Source organism: Schistocerca cancellata, chromosome 3, assembly GCF_023864275.1.
Source record: "Schistocerca cancellata isolate TAMUIC-IGC-003103 chromosome 3, iqSchCanc2.1, whole genome shotgun sequence".
Taxonomy (NCBI): Eukaryota; Metazoa; Arthropoda; class Insecta; order Orthoptera; family Acrididae; genus Schistocerca; species Schistocerca cancellata.
In genome coordinates this window covers 692,621,022-692,636,321 of record NC_064628.1, presented here as the reverse complement: position 1 = coordinate 692,636,321, position 15,300 = coordinate 692,621,022, and positions in this window count along the sequence as shown.

Below are 15,300 nucleotides of genomic sequence, written 5' to 3'. Positions count from 1 at the left end.
CAGGCAGCCTGGGTAGCTGACTAGAGGGATAAGAATATCTTGTAGAACCAAGTGGCAATTATATCAAAACGTTAGAAACAGTCAAAATCTAAATGCAGCAGCCCATTACAAACAGTATTGTAAGGTGCTTAAAATGTCATTATGGAGGCAAAAAGTATGTGGTATGCAGATAGAATAGCTAAGTCTCAGGATAAAATTAAAACCATATGGTCAGTCATAAAGGAAGTGGCTGGTCTGCAGAGACAGGTCGAGGATATAGAATCAGTGCGTAGTGGGAATGTCCGTGTTACTGATAAGTTGCATATATGTACAGTATTTAATAATCACTTTCTGAATATAGCACGTGAACTAAATAGAAACCTAGTCCCAAGAGGAAATCATATAGCGCTCTTAGAAAAAAGTGTTCCGAGACTGTTGCCTGAAATGCTCCTTCATGATACTGACAAGAGGGAGATTGAGTTAATAATTAAATCACTAAAGACCAAGAACTCTCATGGATATGATGGGGTATCTAACAGAATACTGAAGTATTGTTCTATGTATGTTAGCCCAGTACTTAGCCATATCTGTAACTTTTCCTTTAGGAGTGGTCGGTTTCCTGACCGATTAAAGTACTCGGTAGTGAAGCCACTCTATAAAAAGGGAGACATTGATAATATTGACAATTTTAGACCTATTTCTATGCCATCGGTGTTTGCTAAAGTTATCGAGAAGGTTGTATATACAAGGTTACTGGAGCATTTAAATTCACATAATTTGCTGTTAAATGTTCAGTTTGGTTTTAGAAATGGTTTAACAACTGATAATGCTATATTCTCTTTTCTCTGTGAGGTTTTTGACGGACTAAATAAAAGGTTGCGAACACTAGGTGTTTTCTTTGATTTAACGAAGGCTTTTGACTGTGTTGACCACAAAATATTACTGCAGTAGTTGGACCATTATGGAGTAAGGGGAGTAGCTTACAGTTGGTTCGCCTCTTACTTTAAGAACAGAAAGCAGAAGGTAATTCTCAGCAATATTGAGAGTGGCAGTGATGTTCAGTCCCAATGGGGCATTGTTAAGTGAGGCGTTCCCCAAGGGTCGGTGCTGGGGCCACTGCTGTTTCTTATTTATATAAACGATATGCCTTCTAGTATTACAGGTGATTCAAAAATATTTCTGTTTGCTGATGACACCAGCTTGATAGTGAAGGATCTTGTGTGTAATATTGAAACAGTATCAAATGATGTAGTTCATGAAATAAGTTCGTGGCTTGTGGAAAATAATTTGACGCTAAATCACAGTAAGACTCAGTTTTTACAGTTTCTAACTCACAATTCAACAAGAACCGATATTTTGATCAGACAGAATGGGCATGTTATAAGCGAGATGGAACAGTTCAAGTTCCAAGGCGTTTGGATAGATAGTAAGCTGTTGTGGAAAGCCCATGTCCAGGATCTTGTTCAGAAACTAAATGCTGCTATATTTACCATTAGAACAGTATCTGAAATAACTGACACTTCAACACAAAAAGTAATTTACTTCGCATATTTTCATACGCTTATGTCGTATGGTATTATTTTTTGGGGTAATTCTTCTGATTCAAAAAGGGTATTTTTGGCTCAAAAACGGGTTGTTCGAGCTATATGTGGTGTAAGTTCGAGAACCTCTTGTCGATCCCTATTCGATAGTCTGGGAATTCTGACATTGCCCTCACAGTATATATTTTCTTTAATGTCGTTTGTTGTTAGCAATATTAGCCTATTCCCAAGAGTTAGCAGCTTTCACTCAGTTAATACTAGGCAGAAATCCAATCTGCATGTGGAATGCACTTCCTTGACTCTTATACAGAAAGGAGTGCAGTATTCTGCTGCATCCATTTTCAATAAACTACCACAAGAACTCAAAAATCTTAGCAGTAGCCCAAACTCTTTTAAGTCTAAACTGAAGAGTTTCCTCATGGCTCACACCTTCTATTCTGTCGAGGAGCTCCTGGAAGAGCTAAAAAATTAAGCAAATTCCAGTGTTACATTGTTGATTTTCTTTATTTAAACTTACAACTTGTCACCTGAATATGTTTTTTTTATATTTCATTTTGTCTGTTTCTAATATTGTGTTATAATTTCATGTATTGACTCGTTCCAAGACCATGGAGACTTCTCCTTAATTTGGTCCAACGGAACAATAAATAAATAACTAAAAATAAATAAAAATTGTATTGAAGAGTGTAGGTCCTGTAATTGGTAGGAGTGCTCACTTCAGTATCAATCTTCTGTAATTAATAAAAACGTCCAAAGTATTTTTAACTTTCGATACCTGAGCTTTTTGTATACGCTTAAATTAATAAACTCTCATATGTTTAAAATATACGAGTCAATGTAATTAATGTGAAATACTGTACTGATTCGGAGAGATAAATTTCCTTAGTTATTTCTTTAAGAAACCATTTGCAACAATACTGTGAATTGTTAAGGATTATATAAATAGTGGGAGCTATTTTGGCATACGAGGGCAGTACTTTGTGTGATGTTGGACAGAAAGCATGTAGCTTGTTGAGTAAGATTCATTTCATTATTGTAAGTATATTGGAAATTATTTGAGTTTTTTAAAGGAGGTTGGATTTTTCAAAATTACAATAAACAATATTCTGAAACTTAATACTTGATTAAATATTCATTTGACTTAATAGTCTATTTTTACAGTTGTTATTTAAGAATCCAGGACCATGGCTGCGGCAGATATGATTGAGTATAAACCTCCATATTAATTTTTACTTCTAAATAAGTAATGTTTCACTTGGAATCTGTGGGACCAATATCTTGCAGTATCAATATCGATAATAGACAAAAACTGTCGAAATCCTCGATTATCAGCATGGATGAATTGTCTATAATCATAATTTTGTACAGAACCATCAGGGCTGAGTCCTGCTCACACCTGGCCAATTCTTTTTGTTTTTGTTTATGTTGTGTTATGAGGATGGCAGGTATACATGTGTCAACTCCTGTCAAATTTTCTGTCAATAAAAATTTCTCACAAACACGCTACATTATTGACTAACAAGTCAAATAGCACTGTCCACAGTCAGATATTTGGCAAACATAGTAAAATTTGACAAATTGTTATATCATATGCAGGGGGCCATTACATTCTCCATAATTGCGTCCCTGACAAAGCCTCAGCGGTACACAACCCCACAACAGGCTACAACAGTCCACTCACCCCGCCTCTGCCCCACACCGAACCCAATGTTATTGTGTGGTTCGGTCACCAGTGGACAGCCCCCCCCCCTCCCCCCCCCCCCCCCGGGTCATCTCACACCAGATGAGTGTAACCCCAATGTTTACACGGTAATTATGGTGAATGAGTGTGTGGAGGAAGTGTTTGCACAGCAATCGCTGACAAATTGTAACTGAGGCAGTATAAGGGGAACAAGGCCACATTCGCTGAGGCAGATGGAAAACCGCCTTAAGAACCATCCACAGACTGTCTGGCACACTGGACCTCAACACTAATCTGCCAGGTGGATTCGTGCCGGGGACTGGCATGCCTTCCCGCCCAGAAAGGTGTGCATTGAACTGAACAGCTAACTGGGTGGTTGATTGTTATGAGCACTCTATGCCCTTATATTAGATTAATACTGTATGATTGTTTGTATAAACTTAGTAAAAAATCTCAAATTTCATTAACATTTGTGTGTTAGCACTTGGTGTAGAATGCCGAAATCTTATATTTTTCTAGGCATCTGAGTCACTGGTAAAGGTACTTCGCTGACATCTAAATTGCAGTGAAGTTAAAACTATTAAGAATTACTCAGTCTAAAAGCGAAATCTAGAGTACTATCATATGTAGTCTCATGACTGAGTATATCATGGCTTCTCATAATGACTCACCCAACTTTTGTTTACTTTTGGAATAAGGCATGTTTTAGCATACAGTGGTAATACAATTGATGTTGTAAATCACTGAGAAGGTTGGCCTGCATTATTCAGTCACATATGGTATTAAATATTCCTATGATAACTCTTTCTGTTTTTTTTTTCAGCAAGCATATTGTTGATGTACAGTATAGATTCCGTGGAGAATAATACAAAGGGGAAGATGTTAACAGAAGAAAGTGTAGCTTGTAAGTAACTGTTTTTCACTTGTGAAAGCTGAAACCATTTTTAATACTGTTCTATATACCCAGCGAGTGTGTGCCTGTCATGTCAATTTGACATCTAGGTGTATGACCAGCCATCTGACTAAGTGTACTTATTAACCCCATCACTGTGTTTGTGATGGAAAAATGCATCAGCTTCAGTGTTGGTTAAGATCTGAACGTCCTGTGATAAAATAATTAAGAGTACATATTATGCTCACTTTTTTTCTCATCCACATGGGGTCGTATCGTGGAATAATTTGGCAACAACTAAGCGATATTTCAGAATATAAAAAAAAGCCATTAGAATCACAAAGGATGTAAACATATTAATTCCTGAAAGTACCTGCTTAAGAGTTTAGGTATTCTACCTTTACCATCAATTTATATTTGGAGACTCTCATTTTTTAAATTAACGTAATGGGCAGTGAGCATCAGACTATTTAAATACTGACGATTATCACCATAACAATGTGTTGTGATCTTCAGTCCGAAGACTGGCTTGATGAACCTCTCGTCACTACTCCATCCAGAGCAAGCTTCTTCATCTCAGAGGAACTATTGCATCCCATATCCTATTGAACCTGTTTCCTGCATTCATCTCTTCAACAGCATAAAATATGTAAGAAATAAGTAAATACCAGCAGCAAATATAAATCAATAGGTACCAAAAATAACAAAGAAAGCAAGCAAAATGAGAATATGCAAGCGATATGAGAACCTTATGAGAGTCTTAGCAGCTACTTTCAGAATAGGAAAAGACGAGCAGCCAGCTAATGTGTAAAACCGGGAGTATTCGGTTTCATGATCTCAATTTCCGGTCCCAAACGTCAGTACAGCTATACACTGCTCATCATAAGAATAAACCAGAAGTAAACATTACGCCACCTATTCTTCCACGTTTACTTGAATTTCATTGGATTTTGTTTCACGTCGAGCAGAAGCCAAGCTGTTACCAGTACACTCAAGTACGATCATAAGAATACATTGTATGCTGTGTTACATGGACACAGATTGAGCGACAATGTGGGACAACAGCTTTACTGGCGCATTAAACTTGGACAGCGCTGGCCAGCCAGCGGTCCAACTAACCTGCAATGATGTGAGCAATTGCAGTTCAAATGTAAAAAGAGACAAGGAAAGAAACTATATAGTTTCGAGTGTCATTTCATTTTTAAAGAGAATGAAATAATATTCGGCAAAATTCCAGCACTACCGCATGCTTCTTAGGTGACCAGACGGAAAGCATAAAATGCTCTTGTTCCCACCTGACATAATATTCTAATTACAAAAAAGACTGATGAAAATTGCTAACGAAACACAGGATAATTTTTCTGAGCTAGCTATGTGTGATGGAAAAGCATACTGCAGGAATTTCATCATATTGTTGAATACTGAAGCCACTGAAGATTTTAATTACAGTCAGTCGTCTGGTAATCTCTTAGCTCCTCCCTTATTCGAACTGGAAAATACACTTCAGTTCTGGAACTGTCATCGGCTACGTTGATAACGAGTCGATTAACAACAAAATCCACGAAGCCAATCAGGAGCCGCATTTTCTCCTTTTCTTTTACGACGTGCCGTTTTATATCCTGCCAGCGTTGAGCACCCATGTGTGAAAATGGTGTGGGCGTTAGTTCCAGTACCCCTGGCAACTTTACAGTCTTGTTATTTCTCGGGCGTAATCCATTAAATTGGTTCCAGATCAGTTCTCTTGGGTTCATGTTAGAATGATACAGTGGAAAATGTAAAAATGCTGCATTTGCATGGTGTACTCGATGCCGCGAAAATGATTTTTTTTTCATGTTTCTAAGACACTTATATAAATCTGAGGTATAAAACAATGGACATAGTCCAAATGAAGAGTATCGAGGAAAAAAAATAACAAAGGGTAGACTTGAACCAGCCAACCATGAACTGCAATAATTTATCAATCTAGCGAGTTGCCGATTCCGGTATGCATTCAGTAGCTGCTTGTATCTAAAATGTTTCGAATACAGTCTTAGAAAACTTCAAAGCCGATTATATCTGTAAATTTATGAAAAACATTAAGAACGGCCGATTTCTCGGCAGTTTTTAACCGTGTTCCACACGCATGCTTCACTATGGATCTTGAAGCAGCTTCAGCGATTTTCATACTGCGTGTTAACAGCGCGACAGTACGAGCGCAACAGTGTCGAGACTGTGGCTGTACACGATTTTTGAAACAAAAATTACTTAGCTAAAGCGTGATTAAGAAAAACGTTGAAGGCTGTTAACAGATTTGACTATCTTAAAGGTTTATTTAACGTAACTTAATATTTCTAATACATAAGTAGGACCTACTTTCAAGGGCGCAACAACACCAGTGTGCGTGTGTTACGGCCTTTGACCAATCATCACTTTTGTGTTTGTTTATATAGGGTTTATTCTTATTTATGAACGGAGTACAGGCGTTTTGCTGGCGCGAGATACTTCCGATGCTACGGTATAGATACTAACATCTTTGATCGAAGTCGTCATGCGAAACTCTTTGTACATAGTTGGCACTCGTGTTCCGGTTCCGACCTTCTGTATCGTGTGCTCGTGTGTTGTGCACGTGTGTGTAAAGGAAACATTTGTCTTCATAATGGATAAGCCAGTAGTACTAGCTAGAGTTATGAAAGTTTTGGGAAGAACTGGCTCGCAAGGGCAGTGTACGCAAGTGAAAGTAGAATTTATCGGTGAACAAAACCGACAAATTATTCGGAACGTCAAAGGCCCAGTTCGTGAAGGTGATATATTAACGCTCCTGGAATCTGAGAGAGAAGCAAGAAGATTAAGATAACTTTTTGGTATGCTTTACATATTAATCGATATTCCTTAAGTTTTGTTAATGCTTAGTTAACACATTGTCTTATGAATACTGCTTGAAAAATTGGGATTCTCTGGTAGAATTCATCATCCACATTTTTTGGTTGTTACTTTAATGGGATGTGTGTTAGGTGCTATATTGAGTTATTAGCGTAGTTGCTTAAGGAATTCGGCGAGAATATAGTAGCTAATTCTTTCTTCAGAGAGTGCCGTCCCATTAGGACCTTGTTTCTTGTTACTCCATGGCTTTCTAGATACTTACTTTGTAAGAAAGTAATTTTCGACTCGCGTCCCTCGGCCCCTCTACCTTCTACTCTTATCTATGGTGGATGTTGTTTGAGTAATAACCTGTGAAATTAGGTTTATGTTGAATTTTAAATTTTTAGGCAACTTTAATTCCTATTTAAAGCAATCGTCAAACTACAGGGAAGAAACCAATCCTGCTGCTGTGTGAAGATCTGTTAGATAGTATAACCTCCAGTAGCCCAGTTCTTTTATTGAGAACATGGAACGATTTGTTATAGATTCATTATAGTTGTACAGTGATGGACATAAGTAACCTAATTATTATAGGCCTGATTATCTGCTGGTTTCATTCCGTTTTCCCTTTACAAACAGTAGAAACTAAGAAGAGATTTTTGGTTTTTGGCGTCATTGTTAATATGCAAGAACATTTGCTGTGTGTTTTTTCAATGAATTCGCAAGGACTGGGAAACGACTGAAGAACAGAAGTCCGTTGCATGTTTTTAGTGAAATCACAATTGTTTCATGAATTCATTCAGCCAGGAGATTCTGCCACATGGAGTGTGTTTGAATGAGCAGTCGTGCAAGGGTGTGGCTGTTTCCTTGGCAAATGTGAGGCCACACATTGTTGAACTGCTCCGGGGTTGCCCCAGGTTCTGGAAGCTAGAGAAAATTGGGGAAAAAAACTGGAAAAATGTAGTTTCTCAGTAGATGAAATTGTCTGAGGTGTCATGGCATCATTAGTGACTGGTTGCACCTGAGTATCTGTGTTGCTTCCCTACCCCATTAGGGTCAACGGAAGTGTCATATTCCACCTGTCTGCTTTGACCCATGATGTAAGGGTGTTGTGGTGTGACTTAATTACTGTGCAGAGTAGTTTGAAGTGTGTGCATGTTTTCTGACAAAAGCTTTGGCTGAAATTTTGGTTAAGAGAATGATTCTTTTCTGTGTGCCTGTCTGTGGCTCAGCAGTGAACTTCACAGTGAGTTGCTACCTATCCTCATTTATTATTGATTCTCAGAGTACTTGAACACATTATCTGTTGTGTGGATTGATCACTGTGGTCTGATTTCATCAACATGCTGTCTGTGCCTCATGAATAGCTGACCACGAGTGGACTTCTGCTGATGGGTCAAAACTGCAGTCTGTTTCTGTGGGTATCTGTAGTGGATCAGGCTTGCAGATATGAAGCACATTCAGTTCCCTCTAATGTGCAGGCCCTGCCAGTTCAATCTAGTCTCGCCGACCTGTCGATAGGCCAGGTCTGCTAGTGTGGCATAATGCAGTAGATTTTCATAGTTAATACGAAGACCCAGGACTGCGGTGTTCCTCAGCAGGCCAGTAGACATTTCATTCCTTACAGTGCATTTTGGTTCGTAAAAAGTTTATATGTTAGAAAGTATGGACGATAAGAAAATTCAATCACTGTTGGTTTGTACTCTGTACTCTTTCTCAAAAGAAAAATTATAAAATATCTGTAAGATAAAGATACAACACAGTGGTTAATAACAGACAACAACGAACATAGTAGAACCAACATTATATTGGCAGTCACCTACAGTGTTTTACACAAGTCTTCCCTGCGCTTGCAAGTTTTAAGTATCTCCTCATGTGCCCTATTGTTTCTTGGGTTGTTGCTGCAAAGACAGATTGTGAACTTAAATCTTAACTTACCCTTGATAGCTCAAAATTTGTCAGGGAAAAATGCTCAAAATTCTCTGGAAATCAGAGAATTTCACTTGGGAAGACTTGTGGCAACCCTGGGCTTTTATTGTGTACATTAAAGTTGTATGTATAGTCTCCCTTGCCTGCTCACTTGCAGTAATTGTACAGCTGATGTAAATGGGTATTTTACCTGTATTATGGGCTGTACTTTTTCATGTTCATTGGGTCATTTGTATGATTAATCATAATGATGTGGAACAAATGATTTTTACATTTGTATCAGATATAAATAAGGCTGCATGCTGACAATAGTTTTATGAAATAGTGAAAGTATAAATAGTAATACCTACCCACCACCTTTTATATTATACATAAATAGAAATTCTTCTGCAGAATAGGAATTGTCAAGGAAATAGTTTTTTCACTTTGTTTCAGAGTTTAGCTTTGCTCTGTCAGTTTTTATCAGTAGATAAGTAAATATACAGTCCAAAGCTGCAAATGAAAATTTGTATGAAGGCTGGGATTCAAATGGGGGTCTTCTGCTCACCAGGATGATGCACTGGAGTTATTCCATGTCAAATAAAGTGCTACAATCTGATCCCATTAGATTTATTTGAAATTAAGTTATGCATGTAGTATTCATAAATAGTAACACACAACATTTTTCACATTTTTTTCCAATGAAAGGTTACTGAGTTATGGACAATGAATTTTTGACTTGCAGAATGTTTGTATAAAATGTAAATATTTTCATGGAATTGTTTTGTATCATATGAAAGCTCCTTAAAAGAACTTTCAAATGAACTAAATTTCATTGTTATAGCTTAATTAGAACCCAAGATGTGAATAATACAGTATCATTCTGCATGTCAAAAATTTTGGTTTTGAGCACCCATTGCTTAGCAACCTGTCACGAGAAAAATCGTACTAATTATGAATACTAAATGTGTACTTAATTTCAAATAACCCAAAGAGGGTCAGGTTAAATATGTCATTTGATTTGACAGGAATGAATTGACTACACAACCATGGCACAGTGACTTGCACAACTGCATGGACTGTCGTGGAATACCTCCCACCTTAACTCAAGTTCCCATTCACACCCCTGCCCACTTGGTATTCCCCGTAAGCTTGAACAACATTCCTGAGGCAGTCCAACTATACTAGAATAGCACCTCAGCATGGAACAAAATGGGAATCATGTTTGGAGCTTAGGCTTAGATGCCTTTAATCAAATGAAAGTAAATGGTTCCAGAAATTGTTTAAAGTTTGACATCTATGGTGTATGTATGCAGACTGAAGTAACAAAAGAAAATTTGTACCAAGGCTGGGATCTGAACCCAGGTAGGTCCCCTGCTCACTAAGTACATGCGCTAACCACTGTGCCATCCTGGCAAAGTGGTTGTAACAACTGCATGGACTACCGTAGCAGCCTTGGTATAAATTTCCATTTGTCGCTTGTCTGTGTGTATACATCATAGATTTGAGATGTGAAACGATCTCTGGAACCACAGTTTCATTTGATCATTGTTGTTGTCTTCAGTCCTGAGAATGGTTTGATGCAGCTCTCCATGCTACTCTATCCTGTGGCAGCTTCTTCATCTCCCAGTACCTACTGCAGCCTACATCCTTCTGAATCTGCTTAGTGTATTCATCTCTTGGTCTCCCCCTACGATTTTTACCCTCCACGCTGCCCTCCAATACTAAATTGGTGATCCCTTGATGCCTCAGAACATGTCCTACCAACCGATCCCTTCTTCTGGTCAAGTTGTGCCACAAACTTCTCTTCTCCCCAATCCTATTGAATACTTCCTCATTAGTTGTGTTCTACCCATCTAATCTTCAGCATTCTTCTGTAGCACCACATTTCGAAAGCTTCTATTCTCTTCTTGTCCAAACTATTTACCGTCCATGTTTCACTTCCATACATGGCTACACTCCATACAAATACTTCCATAAATGACTTCCTGATACATCTATACTTGATGTTAACAAATTTCTCTTCTTCAGAAACGCTTTCCTTGCCATTGCCATTCTACATTTTATATCCTCTCTACTTTGACCATCAGTTATTTTGCTGCCCAAAAAATTTGATCATTAAGATATCAAAATTCTGGCAAAAGTGTTATATGCTTAAAAACTTTAATGTGGAGTGGAGTCATTTTTTATTTTTGTGTTTAACTGTGTAAAGTATTGTTTTTTTTTGTAGACTAGTGGATTATTCACAACAAACTTCCTGAGGGAATAGTAATAAAGTAAGTCTAAATGTGTTACTCCTTGGATAGATGTCTAAAAGATGATTGTGGTTGAAAACCACATGTTATTCTAGCAGCATGTTTTGAGCAATGCAAATTTTTTATATTGATTAACTGCAGAACATTATTCCAGAAGAAATTGTTGAATTATTTTGTTAGGCCTAAATGTGTTAACTTAATGGGGCCATTCAAATTTTGCAGTACCATCTGTCTGCTTCGACCTATGCCATTGTTGTGTGATGTCATGGTCGTAACACATATTTAACTTCGAGATTTGTGTGGCTATTTGGCATATTTCTTTGTTAAAAAGTATTTGATGGTGTCAGTAGAATGGGTATGGCGATGTATCCAGGGGGGTTCCTGATTTAAGAACTGCAGGCTGCCATTGGAGAATTTTGTTATTGACTTATTTTGGATGTCTATAGACTGTTGAGTTTGGTGCACACAAGGCAGACTTTAGTAACCACACCATGTTAGATTGGTTTTCATTTTATATGGAAGTGTGTATAGAACAAGTATAGGTAAAGTTAGGGTACTAGAGGGGTGTTGTATTTGAAATGTGAGTCTGTGTGACAAGTGTTTGGTAGGTGTATCGTTCTGTGGGGATGTGATTGTGGGGTTCGTTATTTCAGGGTGTGTGTTTTCTGACTTTTATGAGCGGTGGAGAGATGGACAAAATTGGTATTAGTGGGTTTGAGGAGTCTGTTGAGGAAGCACCGATTGTTGGATTCATTTTCTTTGTTATAGGGATTTAGTGATGGGAGTATCAGCATTTAGTGGTGAAACGTAGTGTGGATCCTACTAGTGCTTCAACTAGTATGGCAGAGATATTTTGTGCTGTTGAATCTGTGATAAGGGTGACGAAAAGGTCCTCTTCTACCTTGCAAGTTTTTTAGAGGTATTGCTGAAGGAAGTGTTAATTTTTATCAGTTTGTTGAAGGTTGTTGGCTAATTGTATAGGCCTCAGGCTAGGCTAGTTGAATAGGTTTTTTAAGGAGGGCATTGCAGAGGGGGCAGTTTCAACAGTTTCTGGTGATTTTGGGGTTTTTTGTTGCCTAAGGTATGACTTTTTTTTTGTTAAAATTGGTTTGGTGTCTTAGTCTGGGTATTAGTTCAGGGTTGGTGGTATCCAGAAGTACTAGGTTTTACTTTGTCTGTCTCTCTCTCTCTCTCTCTCTCTCTCTCTCTCTCTCTCTCTCTCTCTGTGTGTGTGTGTGTGTGTGTGTGTGTGTGTGTGTGTGTGTGTGTGTGTGTGTGTGTGTGTGTGTGGGGGGGGGGGGGAGTGCATGCTCACATGCTGGTAGCATTGAAGTTGGTGATGCAAATTCTTGTGTGTTCACTCCTTGGTTTAGCTACATAATTATAGTGCAATTTCTGATATTGGATTTAGTTTTCTTGATTTGTGGTAGTGTTAGTTTTGTATCTTCGTATCAGGTTAGTTTTATATTGTTTGTTCTTGCCCAAAGACCCCTAATCCCTCCTGTTAGTCTCATTGCATTTTTTGCATTTACATGTTTTTCTGGTCACATGTGATTGAAACAGAGCTTGTCACCTTGATCGTTACAGGCATCTCATTTCACATTGTAAATGGATTATGTTTCCATGTTTTACTTTAGTTTTCACTAATAGTTGGTTACCTATATGTGTGTTGATTTTTCAGTATTTGAAAATTACAGAAAAGTTAACACACCCTTGATGTTTACTAAACTATTTTTTTCAGTTATTGTAACTTTTTCATTTGCAATTTTTATTTCTGGAAATCTTCATTTAAGGTCAGAAAGTGTCTATTGTTAAGATCTAAATCAGGCTTCCAATTTTTATAACTTTCAAGAGATGGAAGAGGGTCAGTGGAGCCCTCTCTAGTTTGCTATATGATTACTGACAGCCACTTCTTAAGGTTGGAAGCTATGCAGTGCTAATGTCATATGCAGAAAGAACTAATTCAGCTTGTTGCATGTTAGTAGTCCCCCACATACGTGGCAGATAATGATCTGTTGCATGCCATATCACTGCATCCAGCCACTTGTCTCAACCCTGCCCTACACAAGTGATTTGCCAAGTAATTTCAGTAAGTAACATGAATGCCACTACATTGAGCAGTTCTGTTTTTAGCAGCAGTCACAGTTGATCTCCCGTAATTTAAAGCAAAAAATAAAACAGAATTGTAAGCTATTAAGCTTGCTTTGAACTACTTTTCTTGGGAACTGTAGATTATTTTACAAAATTTTACGTGTTTCAGTGATGGCAAATGGGTTGTGTACATCTTTCCAGTGTTAAAATAATTCATTCATTAGGCCTCAGTTCCTTTTTCCTTTATTAGTGTCATGGTTTAACTTCAAATATTCACACAATTTGTTTTCTGGTGTGGAAGTGTCTATAGAAATACTGTCAGCAGCAGCACTGCTGACTATCATCAATCTTAATATGAATTGTAGGATAGTTGGCTTGTATGAAATGACAAGGGACTTGAATATAACTGTATAATAGATTTGCCGGGCTCACCAAAATTGTCAACTTAATATTACAGTATGTCATTCTGTTAAGAAGTTACAAACTTTAATAAGCTGTGTAACTTTAATAGCTACTCAGAATTATTTATTGGAGCCCAGTGTATTGTGACTATTACTATGAACATCCCATCAGTTCTACTTAAGCAGGATCTTCATAATGCTTATCACTGCAAAATTGGAGGGTGCATTTTGTATGCCTGAAATAAAAGGTAACTCCCGGCCTCCAGTTAATTTCAGTGAAGTTGGAGATTCCCGAATAACTGTTAATTGTAACATAAGATTTGTTTGAGCAGTTGCCAGCAGGTTCATGCACATGCGCAGAGCTGAATGTGTGTATGAGTAGTGCTTTCACCTGCTTCTGGCTACTTTAAGAGTGTTTGTTTGCCGTATGACCAGTAGTAGCAAGTAGCCATATGCTACCCAGAAAAATTTTTCTGGTGTGCCCAAGCTGCCAGATTTGCGCATGCACAGAGCAATCTGAATTAGTGGAGGGGTCATTCTCCACGTAACCCGTGTAAGTGTTTCATGATATTGCTGTTTTGTTTGTTTACAGCTCAAATGTCAAATGAAAACAAAACAATTCCTGTAGCTGGGAGCTATTAAGTGAATTAATATACATTCCCATAATCATGGAAGACTAAAATAAGTTACTAGTTTCACTTTCCTGATTTTCTATTATTTCCACATTATTAGCAATCAACCAAAAGAACCAAACATGAGATAATACAGTACTGGTACTTCTAGAAAATTGGTATCCCAAAAACCACGTACAAAAGTTGAATATCAGGTACTTCAATGTGAATCTGGACATAGAAATGTGCATTTTGACCTGAATTTAGCCTTTTAGTATGGTTTAGAAAATTACAATGCTGTTGTAGTAGTCCATGGTGTTTTCTGATGACACTAATATCTGTAAATGCTGTGTATGTACGAGCAAACATAAATATTAACTTGAAGCTGGCTAAACAGGCAAATTTGGTCAGTAGTTTTAAATTAAATATTTTGTTTCAAATATATTGACAGTTGTAGCACAATTTTGCAAATCTGCCTTCTGTAAAACACAAGCAGTCACAACACTCTTGTCTATTGCTTTCTCTCGGTGTGGTGTTATTTCTTAGAGTTGTTTACATCTTAAATTTATGGAATGCCATTCTATGCTTGACTGGCAGCATACTGTGTTTATAGTGATCTCCCCACATGCCTTTATATTTATTCCTAGAGTAGAATATAAACTGTGAATAGTGCAGTTTTTTGCCTCATGTACGACCTTGTTCATTTTTTACACATTTTGAAATAGTCATGAAATAATTTGTCATTTATTCTGGTGTAAGCTACACAAGGAACTGTTTCTTCTATTTTTGCAAGAAATTTGTATTCCTTCTTACTAGCTTTTTGCAGTGCAGTGTAGATGTAAACCTGATTGGAAATGCTACATAACAATGCTGCATTCAAATGAAAACAAATCTTATGTTAAGGTCACCACATAGCAGAAGTGCTGTAGTCTAGTTTTGAAATGAATATTCATGCCAAGAACTGCTTTATTTGCATGCCTGATCGGAGTAGCAATGTTGAGGATTGCTACTCACCGTATAGTGGAGATGCTGAGTTGCAGATAGGCATAACAAAAAGACTCTCACAATTACAGCTTTCGGCCATTAAGGCCTTCGCCAACAAT